Genomic DNA, 13665 nt, shown 5'->3' on the forward strand with positions numbered 1-13665 from the left:
GAGGTTAATTTTTAATTGGTGATTATTATTTATGACTATTGATGTAATGCACCAACAACTAATGTCTATTTAGGTTTAATGCTGTTTGGTGCCTTGTTGCAGTTGTATTCAAATTGTAAAGTCATGTCTACCCTTTCTCATGATTGTATATCATATTGTTCAAAACCTCAATAAAAAATTATATAAACAAAAAAAAAAAATATATATATCAAACAATCCAATAATCTGACACAGGAACAGAAACAGGCCCTAAATAAGCTACAAAAGAGTAATGATATAATAATTAAGCAGTCTGATAATGGTGGCTCCATTGTGGTATTGGATAGAGCCTACTATATATCAGAAGCTGAAAGGCAGCTGAATGATCCACTGGTATGTACCAAACTTTCTGGCGATTCAACAACCACATTTTGAGCCTAATTTTATGATCTGCTAGATGATGGCAGGCATATGGGTATCTTTGATGATAATAAATTTAATTACCTTTATGTCTTTCACCACCTGCCAAAGGTACACAAAACATTGACCCAAGTCAAAGGTCATCCCATAGTTTCAGGGATTGGGTCCCTATATGAGAATTTGTCGAATTGGTTAGAGTCTTTACTACAACTAATAGTATATAAATTACCTTAATTTCTCAGGGATACCAAACACCTGTTAAGAACATTGGAAGATATAAATTGGGGCGAAAATATGGGATGGCTAATGGTGGATGTAGTCAGACTCTATTCTGCAATCCCCCATGACAAGGGCATAGCAGCAGTGCAATTTATGTTATGTAGACTAACTATCTACTCCACTGAATTGATTGAATATATTTTGAGGACCTTGGAATTTTTGTTGACCAACAATTACTTTGATTTTGGAGGTACATTCTACTTACAACAATGAGGAACAGCCATGGGAGCGAAATTCGCCCCGGCATATGTAAATATTTTCATGGGCTGGTGGGAGCTTACCCATGTGTATACAGATTTCAATCCATACTCAAAATTGATTGTGGGCTACAAGAGATTCATTGATGACCTCTTATTTATCTGGCAAGGGTCAGAGGAGAACAGTACAAATTTTGTTGATCTTCTAAATGGAAATTCAGTTGGTCTAGAGTTTACTTCATCCTTTAATAAGGACAAAATATGATACCGTGATGTAATACTGATAGGTAATCCTGCAACTGGGAAAATAGAGATCTCACTTTACAGAAAACTGATTACGAGAAATGCACTCTTGCATACATGAAGCTGTCATCCCAAACATACAAGCTATGGCATAGCCAAGAGCCAGTTTCTACGTTTGAGAAGAAACTGTTCAAGTGATGACAGCTTTCTGCTTGAGAGTGAAATGCTGAGGTTGAGATTCCTGGGAAGAGGTTATGACCCAGGAATCATCCAGAAAGCACTCAATGAAGTGAAATTAAAACTGAGATCTACTTTATTGGATGATATACCCAAGAGGGAGGAACCTACATTTGTAACCACCTACAGTTCCCAATATTATTCAATCTGCAACATAATAAGGAAAATCTTCCCATTTTGATAGCAGATGACGACCTTAAAGATGAAGTCAAGAATGCCCGTAGGAATGTTACCATTGGAAACTTGTTTTCTCCCTCTATGTTGAAGAATCTGGCCCTAAAAGGTAGCTGGTTAACTACTAAGGGTCACTTCAGATGTGGCAGAAGTACCTGTAAAACATGTGGTTATGTGACAGTTGGAAAAATATTCCAGTCACAGGTGACACAGAAGTTATTTCCCACTATCAGTGTACTAACTGCAAATCAAATTATGTGATTTATGAGATCACATTCTCGTCATGTAAAAAACAATATGTTGGCTGTACCTCTAGGGAGGCTAGAGAACGGGTTAGGGCACATATATATGACAAAGAGCACGGTAATCATGCCACAGGAGTCTCCAAACATTTTGTTGATGTACATGGCCAAGACATGAGTACATTCTCGTTGATGGTTATTGACCAGATACGCAAACGTCCCAGAGGTGGTGACAGGTTGCGTTTACTTCATAAAAAGGAGGCCTATTAAATATATGTTCTGGAAACTAGACAACCTTTAAGCATGAACATAGAGACAGACATAATCAACTTTTGGTAATATGTATTGTTAATGGTCAATGTTTGGTATATTAGAAACACTATATATATAAAGCTAGTAAACAAAGCAATTGAGATATCATTACTATGTATCAACACATAAGCTGGAAAGACAGACTAATCCCAAGATCTATGAATAGGGTTATTGGTGGTGATGTTTATATATATATATATATATATATATATATATATATATATATATATATAGTAGTGCTTCATAACCAACACAAACAAATATTCACATACATATGCACATATGTAATAAGGGATAATATATATTCTACATGTAAAATACATATAAATATAGCATTTTAATATTTGCTAGGAAAGGGATTGTGTAGCAATTGGTGTGACTATACAATGCATTACCTGTCACCTGTTTCTAGTAAATCCATACACTTGATTGGCCGCTTGTGAGACTACAGGACCAATAGAACACATGGAATAGGTATTTAAAGTTAGGGTAGTTAAGGATCAGTATGATCTATGATTAAGGCAGGAAGCTGAAACACGTAAGACAGAAGATCCGCCTGTAGTCTTACCGTATTACTTGTAAGTAGTGCTGTTAAGCCTGTACGATGTTGCAATGAAGATGTTTTTATACTGTCACTGACTGTTTATTAATAAATGCACTTGGATTTTGAGCCTCCTTGTTACCTTGGATTTTATCTATACATATAAGTAAACCGTCTTTGAATTCTATGGTTTTACATATCAGGACATTATAACAATCATCTGGTCCTTAGCATGTCTTAAAATGATGTAAATATAATATCAGATGAATAACAACACATGACTTATTACAATGTGTCATGATTTATTTAAGAAAAATAAAGCCAAAATGGAGAAGCCATGTGTGAAAAACTAAGTACAGCCAGGTGCTGTTAATTAAATGCCCTTGATTAACTGATCATCAGCAAGTGTGAACACCTCTATAAAAGCTGAAGTTTTAGCAATTTGCTGGTCTGGAGCATTCAGGTGTGTGTTAACACAATATCAAGGAGGAAAGACATCAGCAATGATCTTAGTGAAACAAATGTTGCTGCCCATCAAACTTGGAAGTATAAACCTTATAAGGCCATTTTCAAACAATTTAAAGTCCATAATTTTACAGTGAAAAGATTATTCACAAGTGGAAAACACAACAGTTGCCAATCTTACCTGGAGAGGACGTCCCAACAAATTAGAAAAGTACTGAACAAGTATGGTTTGTATGGAAGGGTGGTAAATCGCCATAGAACAGGCTAACAATAGTATTGAGCCAGTTGTTCGTTCCTGTGAGTGTGCTTCTCTCTGTGTGTATTTAGTCTCCCTATGGGAAAAAGGGGAAACCAGACGTGGACTCCTTGCTCAGTGTGCTTAGAGAAATATGGCCACACCTCACTGACGAGGCCCAATGAAGGATGAAACGATTGTCTGGGGTTGCTGTGTTCCTTGTTCAGAGAGGAATTGCCTGGTATTTCGGCGCTGGACTGACCGTAATAGGCGGGATCAGACTGATATACTACAGGAAAGTTCCACTCTGTGAAAAGCATTACTGGGCTAAAAGAAGCTGCACCCAGGTGGTAAATCGCCATAGAACAGGCTAACAATAGTATTGAGCCAGTTGTTCGTTCCTGTGAGTGTGCTTCTCTCTGAGTGTATTTATTCTTGTATGGAAGGGTTGCCAGGGGAAAGCCTCTTCTTTTTACAAAGAACATGGCAGCACTGCTTAGGTTTGTAAAGTTGCATCTGAACAAACTGCAAGAATTCTGGAACAATGTCGTTTGAATAGACGAGACCAAAGTGGAGATGTTTGGCCATAATGCACAGCGCCATGTTTTGGGAAAATCAAACAGCATATCAGCACAAACACCTCATACTAACTGTCAAGCACGGTGGTGGAGGGGTGATGATTTGTGATTGTTTTGCAGCCACAGGACCTGAGCACCTTGCATTAATTGAGTCTATCATGAACTCCTCTGTATACCAAAGTATTCTAGAGTCAAATGTGAGGACATCTGTCCGACAGCTAAAGCTTGGCCGAAATTGGGTCATGCAACAGGACAATGATCCCAAGCACTCCAGCAAATCTACAACAGAATGGCTGAAAAAGAAAATAATCAAGGTGTTGCAGTGGCTCAGTCAAAGTCCAGACCTCAAACCGATACTCTGGCGGGACCTTAAGAGAGCTGTGCATAAACGAATGTCTACAAACCTCAATGAACTGAAGCAACGTTTTAAAGAAGAGTGGGCCAAAATTTTCCACAATAATGTGAGAGAATGATAAGGTCATACCGAAAACAATTACTTTAAGTTATTGCTGCTTAAGGTGGTTCTATAAGCTATTGAATCATAAGGTGTACTTAGTTTTTCACACATGTTTTCTTCATTTGGCTTTATTTTTGTTAAATAAATTATGACACTGTGTAATATGTCATGTGTTGTTGTTCGTATGAGTTTGTATTCACCTAATTTTAAGACTTGCTAAGGACCAGATGATTGCAATTATGTCCTGATACGTAAAACCATACAATTCAAAGAGGGTGTTTTTTTTCTTTTTCCCATGACTGTATACTGTGATCATCCAAACCAAATCTAATGAGGAAAAGTATGTGGTCATCACTATCCTCTTGCAAAAAGACAAGCAGGATGGCAAAAAGCATAATTTATGTAAGAAGTTACCTGATAAATTAATTTATTTTGTGGTGGCGAGAGTCCACAAGCTTGTTACTGATGGGATATACATTCCTACAGGGAGGGGGCAAAGTTTTCCAAACCTCAAATGCCTATAAATATACCTCCCACCTCCCTCATATCTCAGTTTAATGTATAGCCAAGTTAGTGAGGTGTATAAGGAGCATAAAAAACAGGAACAGGTGCTTTATACAAAAAAATCATAAACTCTAAAAAAATGGATGGGCCTCATGGACTAGTCTTTGCAAATAGACTAGAAGTCTTTCTGAAATCCTTAGTAGCATTAATATGATATTTCAAAGCTCTTACCACATCCAAAGAATGCAAAGATCTTTGAAGAGTATTCTTAGGATTAGGACACAAAGAAGGAACAATAATTTCCCTATTAATGTTAGAATTCACAACTTAAGGCAAAAATGTTAACAAAGTCTGCAAGACAGCTTTATTGTGATGGAAAATCAGATAAGGAGACTCACAAGAGAGAGCAGACAATTCAAAAACTCTTCTAGCCGAAGAAATAGCCAAGAGAAATAACACTTTCCAAGAAAGTAGTTTCATTTCCAAAGAATGCATAGGCTCAAAAGGAGGAACCTACAATGTCTTCAATACCAAATTAAGACTCCAAGGATGAGAAATAGATTTAATAACAGGTTTGATATGAGTCAAAGCCTGGACAAAAACATAATTTATGTAAGAACTTACCTGATAAATTCATTTCTTTCATATTAGCAAGAGTCCATGAGCTAGTGACGTATGGGATATACATTCCTACCAGGAGGGGCAAAGTTTCCCAAACCTCAAAATGCCTACAAATACACCCCTCACCACACCCACAAATCAGTTTAACGAAAAGCCAAGAAGTGGGGTGATAAGAAAAAAGTGCGAAAGCATAAAAAATAAGGAATTGGAATAATTGTGCTTTATACAAAAAAATCATAACCACCACAAAAAGGGTGGGCCTCATGGACTCTTGCTAATATGAAAGAAATGAATTTATCAGGTAAGTTCTTACATAAATTATGTTTTCTTTCATGTAATTAGCAAGAGTCCATGAGCTAGTGACGTATGGGATAATGACTACCCAAGATGTGGATCTTTCCACGCAAGAGTCACTAGAGAGGGAAGGATAAAATAAAGACAGCCAATTCTGCTGAAAAATAATCCACACCCAAAATAAAGTTTAAATTTTATAATGAAAAAAACTAAAAATATAAGCAGAAGATTCAAACTGAAACAGCCGCCTGAAGTACTTTTCTACCAAAAACAGCTTCAGAAGAAGAAAACACATCAAAATGGTAGAATTTAGTAAAAGTATGCAAAGAAGACCAAGTTGCTGCTTTGCAAATCTGATCAACCGAAGCTTCATTCCTAAACGCCCAGGAAGTAGAAACTGACCTAGTAGAATGAGCTGTAATCCTTTGAGGCGAAGTTTTACCCAACTCGACATAAGCATGATGAATTAAAGATTTCAACCAAGATGCCAAAGAAATGGCAGAGGCCTTCTGACCTTTCCTAGAACCGGAAAAGATAACAAATAGACTAGAAGTCTTTCGGAAATTCTTAGTAGCTTCAACATAATATTTCAAAGCTCTAACTACATCCAAAGAATGCAATGATTTCTCCTTAGAATTCTTAGGATTAGGACATAATGAAGGAACCACAATTTCTCTACTAATGTTGTTGGAATTCACAACCTTAGGTAAAAATTCGAAAGAAGTTCGCAACACCGCCTTATCCTGATGAAAAATCAGAAAAGGAGACTCACAAGAAAGAGCAGATAATTCAGAAACTCTTCTGGCAGAAGAGATGGCTAAAAGGAACAAAACTTTCCAAGAAAGTAATTTAATGTCCAACAAATGCATAGGTTCAAACGGAGGAGCTTGAAGAGCCCCCAGAACCAAATTCAAACTCCAAGGAGGAGAAATTGACTTAAAGACAGGTTTTATACGAACCAAAGCTTGTACAAAACAATGAATATCAGGAAGATTAGCAATCTTTCTGTGAAAAAGAACAGAAAGAGCAGAGATTTGTCCTTTCAAGGAACTTGTAGACAAACCTTTCTCCAAACCATTCTGAAGAAACTGTAAAATTCTCGGAATTCTAAAAGAATGCCAGGAAAAATGATGAGAAAGACACCAAGAAATATGTCTTCCAGACTCTATAATATATCTCCCTAGATACAGATTTATGAGCCTGTAACATAGTATTAATCACAGAGTCAGAGAAACCTCTTTGACTAAGAATCAAGCGTTCAATCTCCATACCTTTAAATTTAAGGATTTGAGATCCTGATGGAAAAAAGGACCTTGCGACAGAAGGTCTGGTATTAACGGAAGAGTCCACGGTTGGCAAGAGGCCATCCGGACAAGACCCGCATACCAAAACCTGTGAGGCCATGCTGGAGCTACCAGCAGAACAAACAAGCATTTCTTCAGAATCTTGGAGATCACTCTTGGAAGAAGAACTAGAGGCGGAAAGATATAAGCAGGATGATACTTCCAAGGAAGTGACAATGCATACACTGCTTCCGCTTGAGGATCCCTGGATCTGGACAGATACCTGGGAAGTTTCTTGTTTAGATGAGAGGCCATCAGATCTATTTCTGGAAGTCCCCACATTTGGACAATCTGAAGAAAAACCTCTGGGTGAAGAGACCATTCGCCCGGATGCAACATTTGGCGACTGAGATAATCCGCTTCCCAATTGTCTATACCTGGGATATGAACCGCAGAAACTAGACAGGAGCTGGATTCCGCCCAAACCAGAATTCGAGATACTTCTTTCATAGCCAGAGGGCTGTGAGTCCCTCCTTGATGATTGATGTATGCCACAGTTGTGACATTGTCTGTCTGAAAATAAATGAACGACTCTCTCTTTAGAAGAGGCCAAGACTGAAGAGCTCTGAAAATTGCACAGAGTTCCAAAATATTGATCGGTAATCTCACCTCCTGAGATTCCCAAACCCCTTGTGCCGTCAGAGACCCCCACACAGCTCCCCAACCTGTAAGACTTGCATCTGTTGAGATTACAGTCCAGGTCGGAAGAACAAAAGAAGCCCCCTGAACTAAACGATGGTGATCTGTCCACCACGTCAGAGAGTGTCGTACAATCGGTTTCAAAGATATTAATTGAGATATCTTTGTGTAATCCCTGCACCATTGATTCAGCATACAGAGCTGAAGAGGTCGCATGTGAAAACGAGCAAAGGGGATCACGTCCGATGCAGCAGTCATAAGACCTAGAATTTCCATGCATAAGGCTACCGAAGGGAATGATTGTGACTGAAGGTTTTCGACAAGCTGATATAAATTTTAGACGTCTCTTGTCTGTCAAAGATAGAGTCATGGACACTGAATCTATCTGGAAACCCAAAAAGGTTACCCTTGTCTGAGGAATCAATGAACTTTTTAGTAAATTGATCCTCCAACCATGATCTTGAAGAAACAACACAAGTCGATTCATATGAGATTCTGCTAAATGTGAAGACTGAGCAAGTACCAAGATATCGTCCAAATAAGGAAATACCACAATACCCTGTTCTCTGATTACAGACAGAAGGGCACCGAGAACCTTTGTAAAAATTCTTGGAGCTGTTGCTAGGCCAAACGGCAGAGCCACAAACTGGTAATGCTTGTCTAGGAACGAGAATCTCAGAAACTGATAGTGATCTGGATGAATCGGAATATGCAGATATGCATCCTGTAAATCTATTGTAGACATATAATGCCCTTGCTGAACAAAAGGCAGGATAGTCCTTACAGTTACCATTTTGAATGTTGGTATCCTTACATAACGATTCAATATTTTTAGATCCAGAACTGGTCTGAAGGAATTCTCCTTCTTTGGCACAATGAAGAGATTTGAATAAAACCCCAGCCCCTGTTCCAGAACTGGAACTGGCATAATTACTCCAGCCAACTCTAGATCTGAAACACATTTCAGAAATGCTTGAGCCTTCGCTGGATTTACTGGGACACGGGAAAGAAAAAATCTCTTTGCAGGAGGCCTTATCTTGAAGCCAATTCTGTACCCTTCTGAAACAATATTCTGAATCCAAAGATTGTGAACGGAATTGATCCAAATTTCTTTGAAAAAACGTAATCTGCCCCTACCAGCTGAGCTGGAATGAGGGCCACACCTTCATGTGGACTTAGGAGCTGGCTTTGATTTTCTAAAAGGCTTGGATTTATTCCAGACTGGAGATGGTTTCCAAACTGATACCGCTCCTGAGGATGAAGGATCAGGCTTTTGTTCCTTGTTGTGACGAAAGGAACGAAAACGATTATTAGACCTAAATTTACCTTTAGATTTTTTATCCTGTGGTAAAAAAGTTCCTTTCCCTCCAGTAACAGTTGAGATAATAGAATCCAACTTAGAGCCAAATAATTTATTACCCTGGAAAGAAAGGGAAAGCAGAGTAGACTTAGAAGACATATCAGCATTCCAAGTTTTAAGCCATAAAGCTCTTCTAGCTAAAATAGCTAGAGACATATACCTGACATCAACTCTAATGATATCAAAGATGGCATCACAAATAAAATTATTAGCATGTTGAAGAAGAAGAATAATGCTATGAGAATTATGATCTGTTACTTGTTGCGCTAAAGCTTCCAACCAAAAAGTTGAAGCTGCAGCAACATCCGCCAAAGATATAGCAGGTCTAAGAAGATTACCTGAACACAAGTAAGCTTTTCTTAGAAAGGATTCAATTTTCCTATCTAAAGGATCCTTAAAGGAAGTACCATCTGCCGTAGGAATGGTAGTACGCTTAGCAAGAGTAGAGACAGCCCCATCAACCTTAGGGATTTTGTCCCAAAATTCTAATCTGTCAGATGGCACAGGATATAATTGCTTAAAACGTTTAGAAGGAGTAAATGAATTACCCAAATTATTCCATTCCCTGGAAATTACTTCAGAAATAGCACCAGGAACAGGAAAAACTTCTGAAATAACTACAGGAGATTTAAAAACCTTATCTAAACGTTTAGATTTAGTATCAAGAGGACCAGAATCCTCAATTTCTAATGCAATTAGGACTTCTTTAAGTAAAGAACGAATAAATTCCATTTTAAATAAATATGAAGATTTATCAGCATCAACCTCTGAGACAGAATCCTCTGAACCAGAAGAACCATTATCAGAATCAGAATGATGATGTTCATTTAAAAATTCATCTGAAAAATGAGAAGTTTTAAAAGACTGTTTACGTTTACTAGAAGGTGGAATAACAGACATAGCCTTCTTAATGGATTTAGAAACAAAATCTCTTATGTTATCAGGAACACTCTGAGTATTAGATGTTGATGGAACAGCAACAGGTAATGTAACTTTACTAAAGGAAATATTATCTGCATTAACAAGTTTGTCATGACATTCAATACAAACAACAGCTGGAGGAACAGCTACCAAAAGTTTACAGCAGATACACTTAGCTTTGGTAGCTCCAGCACCAGGCAGCGATTTTCCAGAAGTATCTTCTGACTCAGCTTCAACATGGGACATCTTGCAATATGTAATAGAAAAAACAACATATAAAGCAAAATTGATCAAATTCCTTAAATGACAGTTTCAGGAATGGGAAAAAATGCCAGTGAACAAGCTTCTAGCAACCAGAAGCAATAAAAAAATGAGACTTAAATAATGTGGAGACAAAAGTGACGCCCATATTTTTTTAGCGCCAAATAAGACGCCCACATTATTTGGCACCTAAATGCTTTTGGCGCCAAAAATGACGCCACATCCGGAACGCCAACATTTTTGGCGCAAAAGAACGTCAAAAATGACGCAACTTCCGGCGACACGTATGACGCCAGAAATAGAAAAAAAAATTTGCGCCAAAAAAGTCCGCGCCAAGAATGACGCAATAAAATGAAGCATTTTCAGCCCCCGCGAGCCTAACAGCCCACAGGGAAAAGTCAAATTTTAAGGTAAGAAAAAAATTGTTTTATTCAAATGCATTATCCCAAATATGAAACTGACTGTCTGAAAATAAGGAATGTTGAACATCCTGAGTCAAGGCAAATAAACGTTTGAATACATATATTTAGAACTTTATAAAAAAGTGCCCAACCATAGCTTAGAGTGTCACAGAAAATAAGACTTACTTACCCCAGGACACTCATCTACATGTTGTAGAAAGCCAAACCAGTACTGAAACGAAAATCAGCAGAGGTAATGGTATATATATATATAAGAGTATATCGTCGATCTGAAAAGGGAGGTAAGAGATGAATCTCTACGACCGATAACAGAGAACCTATGAAAAAGACCCCGTAGAAGGAGATCATTGAATTCAAATAGGCAATACTCTCTACATTCACTGCACACTGAGAGGAAAACCGGGCTCCAACCTGCTGCGGAGCGCATATCAACGTAGAATCTAGCACAAACTTACTTCACCACCTCCATAGGAGGCAAAGTTTGTAAAACTGATTTGTGGGTGTGGTGAGGGGTGTATTTGTAGGCATTTTGAGGTTTGGGAAACTTTGCCCCTCCTGGTAGGAATGTATATCCCATACGTCACTAGCTCATGGACTCTTGCTAATTACATGAAAGAAACAGTGAATATCAGGAAGATTATCAATCTTTCTGTGAAATAAAACAGAAAGAGCAGAGATTTGTCCTTTCAGAATATTGGCAGTTAAACCTTTATCTAAATCAACCTGAAGGAACTGTAGAATTCTAAATGAATGCCAGGAATAATCATGTGAAGAACACTATGAAATATAAGCTTTCTAAACCTTGTGATATGTTTTCCTTGAAACAGACTTACAAGCCTGAATCATAGTGTTAATCACTGAGTCAGAGAAACCTCTATAACTAAGGACTAAGTGTTCAAATTCCATGCCTTCAAATTTAGAGATTTGAGATCCAGATGGAAAAATGGTCCATGAGACAGGAGGGCTGTGACCAAGGCTGGTAACTAGACATTCGAACAAGGTCTGCATACCAAAACCTGTGAAGCCACGCTGGTGCTATTAGAAACACATAAGATTGTTCCATTAGGATTTTTTAAATCACTCTTGGAAGAAGAACCAGAGGTGGAAAAATGTAAGCAGGTTGGTAACAACAGGGTACTGCTAGAGCATCCATCATTTCCGCCTGAGGATCCCTGGACCTAGAAAGGTATCTGGAAAGTTTCTTGTTCAGATGAGAGGCTATCAAATCTATGTCTGTAAGACCCCACATCTGCACAATCTGATAGAACACATCTGAATGGAGAGACCAGTCCCCCGGATGTAGGGATTGACAGCTGAGATAATCCGCTTCCCAATTGTCTACACCTGGGATATGAATCGCAGTGATTAGACAAGAGTTGAATTCTGCCCAAGAAAGTATTAAAGATACTTCCTTCATTGCTAGAGGACTGCGAGTCCCCCCTTGATGATTGACATATGCCACTGTTGTGATATTGTCAGTCTGAAAACGAATGTATGGTTCTCTCTTTAATACAGACCAAACCTGAAAAGCTCTGAAAATAGCACAGAGTGCTTAAATTGAGCTAGTACCAAGATATTGTCCAAATAAGGAAACACCCCTGCTCTCTGAATACAGATGTAAGGGCACCGAGAACCTTTGACAAAATTCTTAGTGCTGTTGCTAGGCCAAATGGAAGAGCGAAAAATTGGTAATGTTTGTTTTGAAAAGAGAATGTCAGAAATCAGTAATGATCGGGATGAATTGGAATGTGCAGGTAAGCGTCCTGTAAGTCTATTGTGGACATGAAGTGACCTTGCTGAACAAAAGGCAGAATAGTTCTTATTGTCACCATCTTGAAAGTTGGGACACTTCCAAAACGATTTAAAGTTTTCACATCCAAAATTATTATTTTTATTATTATCAGGTATTTGTAGAGCGCCAACAGATTCTGCAGCGCTGTAAACATAGTCGGTGTAAAGGATAGCTTTTGTAGGGGTCAAGTGGGTAGAGGGCCCTGCCGAGAGTTTCACTGTTGTAGTCGGCTCTTATGAAGCGATCTGTAAACAGCTGGGTCCATAGGCTTACAATCTAAGGGGTTCAAGGGGAAAGCAATGGCATTAGGAAAGGTTAGTGTTGGTTGTATGCATCCCTGAATAGTAGAGTTTTTAGGGAGTGCTTGAAGCTGTTAAAACTAGGAGAGAGTCTTATGGAGCGAGGCAGGGAATTCCACAAGATGGGGGCCAGTCTGGAGAAGTCCTGTAAACGGGAATGTGAGGAAGTAACAAGAGAGGAGGAGAGGAGGAGGTCCTGAGCTGATCGAAGGGGACGGGAGGGAGAGTATCTAGAGACAAGTTCTGAGATGTAGGGGGGAGCAGTGCAGTTGAGAGCTTTATATGTCAGGGTGAGGATTTTATGTTTAATCCTAGAGGCAAGAGGAAGCCAGTGAAGGGATTGGCAGAGAGGTGCAGCAGATGAAGAGCGACGAGTAAGGAAGATGAGCCTGGCAGAGGCATTCATAATGGATTGTAAAGGAGCTATGCGGCAGCTAGATAGACCAGAGAGGATGGAATTGCAGTAGTTGAGGCGGGAAAGGATGAGAGAGTGGATTAAAATCTTGGCTGTATCTTGTGTAAGGAAATGTCTAATTTTAGCAATGTTTTTAAGGTGGAAGCGGCAGGCTTTAGCCAAGGACTGAATGTGAGGAGTGAAGGAAAGATCTGAGTCAAGTGTGACCCCAAGACTTCAGGCGTGCGGGGTAGGGGTAATGATGGAATTATCAACAGTTATAGAAATTTTGGGGGTGGAGACATTGGAAGAAGGGGGAAAAATAAGGAGTTCAGTTTTGGAGAGATTTAACTTAAGTAAGGAAGGAGGTAGGTCTGGTGCAGAGAGGTAGATTTGAGTGTCATCAGCATACAAATGGTATTGAAACCCATGGGACTTTATTAAGGAACCTAGTGA

Source organism: Bombina bombina, chromosome 4 (genome assembly GCF_027579735.1).
Source record: "Bombina bombina isolate aBomBom1 chromosome 4, aBomBom1.pri, whole genome shotgun sequence".
NCBI classification, from domain to species: domain Eukaryota; kingdom Metazoa; phylum Chordata; class Amphibia; order Anura; family Bombinatoridae; genus Bombina; species Bombina bombina.